We start from the raw sequence: 5,784 nt of genomic DNA on the forward strand, positions 1-5,784 counted from the left end.
AGCATACAGTTAATATTCATATAATGCATTAGTCAATTTTATGTTGCTTGTAATGGAATACCTGAACTGGGTAGTTTATAAAGAAATGAAATTTATTTCTTGAAGTTTGGAGGCGAGGAAGTCCAAAGTCCAGGACATCTGGACTTTGCACATCTGGTTAGGGCTTTCTTCTTGGTGGGAACAATCTACAGAGTCCTCTGGCAATGCAGGGTATCACATGGTACAAACGGCATGAGCAAGAGAGAGCTAACCTTCTCACTTGCTCTCCTTTTAATGCCATCAGAACCATGCCCACAATAAATTATTACTCCATGAATGGATTAATCCATTCAGGAGGGCACAGTCTTCACAATCCAATCACCTCTCAAAGGCCCCATCTTTCAAATACCGTAATTGGATTCCCATCCTCTTAACACAGTTATAGTGGGGGTTATTTCCAATACATGAATTTTGGGGGGACACATTTAACCCATAGCATATACCCACTTTCTAAATTCTAAAATAAACATTTTACTATATTTTCCCAATCACATACTTATCCACACTTATATTTTTCCACCAGTGCATCTTATTTTTTGATGTACTTAAAAGTAAGTAGCAGAAATCCCAAACACTCATGTGTATAATAAACCAGAGTTCAATAGAAGGTAAGAATTATTTCTTTTGATTTTTTGAGATAACATTTATATGCATTGAAATATGCAATTTCCATGTATGCCATTTGAGTTTTTTTTTTAGAACAGCTTCATTGAGATGTCATTCACATACCACACCGTTGACCCATTTAAGTTTTACAATTCAATGGTTTTTAGTATATTCACAAGCATGTGTAACCATCAGCACAGTCAATTCCAGAACATGTTCATCACCTCAGAATGAAATCCCAAGTTCCAGTGCAGCAGTCCTGGCCCTGGGAGCATCCCAGGCACAGAAGAGTTTAGTAGGCAGGTAGAAGGGCTGCAGGGTCCTTCATGATGAGAGATTTTGGGGTGCTTCTCTCTCCTCTGTGCAGTTGATAGTTTGGGTGATGAAGAGATGGCTGACAGTGTTAAAACTTTCTCCAGGACATTGCCAGGAATAATCAAAGACCCCATCTATGGTATTTGTACCATCCCAATGCTAGATGCTCGAATCCAGCAAAAGAGAGAGGAACAGCGTCAAAAAAGGGCAAGTAGTGTCTTGGCACAGAAGCGAGCCCAGAGTATAGAGCAGAAGCAAGAGAGTGAGCCACATATTGTTAGAATTTTCCATTCTTTTGCTTGGAATGGCAGAGTAGTTTGGTTCAGTCTTCTCTTGTTTTATCGAGTGTATTCCTGTGCTTCAGACAGTAACAGTCCAAATTAATGGTGATCCATCACTACATGGAGATGTTTGGTCCTGGCTGGAATTCTTCCTCATGTCAATTTTCAGCGCTGTTTGGGTGCTCTCCTGGTTTTTGCTTAGCTAAGTTGTGAATGCCATTTGGTTTCAGACTATGGCCAACCTGGCTTTTGAAGTATCAGGAAGGAAGCCTCACCCATTCCCTAGAGTCAGCAAAATAATTGCTGACATGCTCTTCAACCTTTTGCTGCAGGCTGTTTTCCTCATCCAGGGATGTTTGTGAGTCTCTTTCCCCTCCATCTTGTTGGTCAGGAGGCTAGTCTCCCACATATGTCCCTAATCTACTCACTATTCTGCTTTGAATGTTGTTGATTCAATAAAGGAATTGAAATGCACCAGCAGTTGTCAAACAGAAAGGAATGGGCCTTCTTGGATTTGGTTTGCCTTTGGCTTTCCGCACAGCAATGTAGTCCTCGTACATCATCAGTGGCTACCTCTTCTCTATTCTCTTTGCTTTATTCATTATCAGCACTAATGAAGCAAAGACCCCTGGCAAAGCATACCTTTTCCAGTTATACCTCTTCTCCTTGGTGGTCTTAAGCAACAGACTCTTTCACAAGACAGTCTACCTGCAGTCTGCCTGGAAAAGCTCAACCTCTGCAGAGAAGTTCCCTTCACCACATCCATCTCCTGTCAAACTGAAGGCTGCTGCTGGCCACTGAGTCACCTGACATCCAGAGGAGACTGATGGGATTGGAAGGAGGCTGTGGCGGCTGTTTTCCCTGTTCACCTCCCTCCTCCAAAGAAAGCAGGACCCACGATGCCAAAGGACCTCTGCATATTCCCTTCTCTCTGAATAACTGGAATTTTTGTCTCTGGTGCACAGAAGGAAGAATCTTCCTGACACCAGTATGTGGATTTTTGACACGACTGTGAGTCTGAAAGGACCAAAGGTTTTTCTGCACCTGTTTTCTAGTATTTGCCAGCCCCTGTGCCTGAACTGATTTGAATACTTTGTTTTTCTTCCTGTGCCATTTACCCTCTCACCTCTCCTTCCTGCCTTCCACTACCCGTGGATGAATGGACTTTGTAATTCTAGCTGTTGTATTTTGTGGATTTGTTATTTTTTTTGTTTTTCTGTGAAGCACATACAGTGGATGTGGGAGGTAAAGGAGTATCTCAGTAGCTCTCAGTGACCTATAGAGGGTCACTCCCTTTATAAACATCACTGCATTGCTTTTTGTAACTCAGGTTAGGTTTTGGTTTCTCTTGCTGCACTGCAAGATGAAACAAAAGCATAACAAAAAAGAAACAAGCCTGAAGGGATGAGACAGGAGGAAAGACTGCAAAGCCAGATCTTCAGGGTTGAGGAGTAAATTTCTTCCTTCCCCTTGAAGGGGAAAAGCTCTTTTCACTGGTACATTTAAAGGTGCCCAACAATGGGGAGGTACCAATTCTGGACAAGTGCCACCGCAACATGGAATGCTCAGAGAACCGAACTTTCCAACTATGGAGAGGGAAAGCTTACTGTTGGCCATTGCTGAGTCTGGTGTTTCAAAGGAATATTGGGTACTGTAAATAGAAACCAAAGGAGTAAACTTATTAAACCCTTTAAACCTGTGATTGGTTGGTGTTCTACTTTCATTTTAAGAGACTAAATATGGCAAAATACTAGTACCATTTTAAAATGCTACAATTAAACAAGACCTGAATTCCCACAAACAATAACAACAAAAAATTTTTTTTTAAAAAGAAAGAGATAAAGAAACCCCAGACCCGTTGGTTATCACTACACTATTTTCTCTCCCCCTTATCCATAAACAAATACTAATCTACTTTCTGTCTCTATAGATTTCTCTACTCTGGACATTTTATACGATTGGAATGATAAATGGTCTTTGGTGGATGGCTTCTTTCACTTAGCATAATGTTAGCTAGGTTCATACATGTTGTAGCATGTATCATTACTTCATTTTTCTTTAGATCAATGATATTTCACTATAGGATATATATCGTATTATTTATCTATTCATCAGCTGATGAACATTTGGGTTACTGATCGTGGTTATTCTGTTACCTTTTTTTTTTTTTTTTTCTATATCAGGCTTTTTCCTAGGTGTTAGGGATACTCCCAGGAAGTCTGTAAGCTATCTATTGCTGCACTGAACGCCTCCAGGATGCTATGACTTAGTGATTATCTCTGCCTTTTGTAGTTTCTCTCTCTCCCACTTCACTAACTGACAATATGTTGTCCTTTCTCTGCCTCTAACATCCCTCTCTTGATAGGCAGCTTCTAGTCTGGTGCAGACTGGGAATCCAGATAGCCTCACTTGTCAAAATTCTGTCTAAAGTAAAACTAAATTGGTTCTGTGTAAGGGACTGATATGCTGGCCAAAGTGTAAGCTACACACCCCTTAGTGCATAAAATTTGGGACAGATATTTGGAAGACTCAAATGTTGTTTTTAAAAGCGTTCTGTTTTGCTTCTTTCTTTTTTATATGGCCAGTTTAGATGCACAGACTATTTTATTTTTTTTCTTCCAAATTTTATTTTATTTTGTCAATATACAATGTGGTTGATTATTGTGGTCAATTACCAAAACCTCCCTCCCTCCCCTCCTTCCCCCCTCTCCCCCAACAATGTCCTTTCTGTTTGCTTCTCGTATCAACTTCAAGGAATTGTAATTGTTATGTCTTCTTCCCTCCCCTCCACCCTGGTTTTTAGTGTATTGATTTATTTATTTTCAGCACCTCAAAATAAGTGAGAACATGTGATATTTCTCTTTCTGTGCCTGACTTGTTTCACTTAATATAATTCTCTCTACGTCCATCCATGTCGTTGCAAATGGCAGTATTTCATTCTTTTTTATAGCTGAGTAGTATTCCATTGTGTAGGTGTACCATATTTTCCGTATCCACTCACCTGATGATGGACATTTGGGCTGGTTCCAACTCTTAGCTATTGTAAATAGTGCTGCGATGAACATGGGAGTACAGGTATACCTTCAAGTTGATGATTTCCATTCCTCTGGGTATATTCCCACCAGTGGAATAGCTGGGTAATATGGTAGATCTATCTGTAATTGTTTGAGGAAACTCCATACCATTTTTCATAGAGGCTGCACCATTTTGCAGTCCCACCAACAGCGTATGAGAGTTCATTTTTCTCTGCAACCTCGCCAGCATTTATCATTCACAGTCTTTTTGACATTAGCCATCCTAACAGGAGTGAGATGTTATCTCAAAGTGATTTTGATTTGAATTTCGGGAATGCTGAGTGATGTTTAGCATTTTTTTCATCGGTCTGTTGGCCATTTGTATATTTTCTTTGAGAAATGCCTATTTAGCTCTTTTGCCCATTTTTTAATTTGCTTACTTGTTTTTTGTTGTAAAGTTGTTTCAGTTCCTTGTATATTTTGTATATTAATCCTTTGTCAGATGCATATTTTGCAAATATTCTCCCCCACTCTGTTGGCTGTCTTTTAACTCTGTTAATTGTAAGCTTTTTAGTTTGATATAATCCCATTTCTCTTTTTTTTTTTTCTCGGTTGCCCATGCTTTTGGGGTTGTATTCATGAAGTCTGTGCCCAGTGCTACTTCTTGAAGTGTTTCTCCTACGTTTTCTTTAAGAAGTTTTATTTTTTCAGGGTGTATATTTAATTCTTTAATCCATTTTGAATTGACTTTAGTATATGGTGAAAGGTTGGTCACTAGTGCATTGTCTGTGTGGTTGCCTCAGGTCTTGGGCCTTTCTGGGAAGCAGCCTCTTTGATCAGCATGCACTCGACAGGGCTGCTGGGTCACGCAGTGGCACCACAGGGCGTGTTGTCTCTGCAGAGCTTCCGCCTCCCCTGCTGGACGTCTCTGTGCTCCAAGCGCACTCAGCCTGGCTGGGTATGGAGTCTGTTGGCGGCAGTGAGTCCTACCTGATGGGTCGTGCTCCGGCACCGCAGGTCGTGTGGTCTCTGTGGAGCTTCAGCGGTGGTGAGGCCTACCTTCTGGGTCACGCGCTGGCACTGCTGGGTGTGTGGTCTCTGCGGAGCTTCCGCCTCCCCTGCTGGACATCTCCCTGCTCCGCATGCAAGTTTCAGAAGTTTTGAAGTCCAGAGTCCAGGGAACACCTATGGTGAGGGCCTTCTTTGGTGGTGGCCTTACAGCAAGCAGGGGTCTCACAATTGACTACACTACACCTCCTTTCAGATGGAAAGGTGAATAAGGTACCTCTTCTGGCCTTGAGGTGCTCTGGGCCAGCGTAACTTCAATCTGTCCATGCGTTGAAAATTTGGGCTGACAGGAAAACTGCTACTTTCAAAAGATGACTTCCAACATTCAATCAGAGAAGTTTCCTATGCAATTCACTCAACTCCATAGTACTGCAAATTCTAGCCACTGAAATAAGCTGAGGGGAAAAAAAAGTCATGTAGTTTGCAAAAGAAATAAAACTGTCTGTAGTTGCAGGATGACC

At 41.3% G+C, this 5,784-nt stretch overlaps 1 pseudogene; it reads left to right on the forward strand.

Annotated features, from left to right (window-relative positions):
• The first annotated feature begins 999 nt into the window (after nucleotides 1–999).
• LOC134367745 (etoposide-induced protein 2.4 homolog) lies at nucleotides 1,000–2,042 on the forward strand (annotated as a pseudogene).
• Nucleotides 2,043–5,784: the final 3,742 nt, after the last annotated feature.

Source organism: Cynocephalus volans, chromosome X (assembly GCF_027409185.1).
Source record: "Cynocephalus volans isolate mCynVol1 chromosome X, mCynVol1.pri, whole genome shotgun sequence".
NCBI classification, from domain to species: Eukaryota; Metazoa; Chordata; class Mammalia; order Dermoptera; family Cynocephalidae; genus Cynocephalus; species Cynocephalus volans.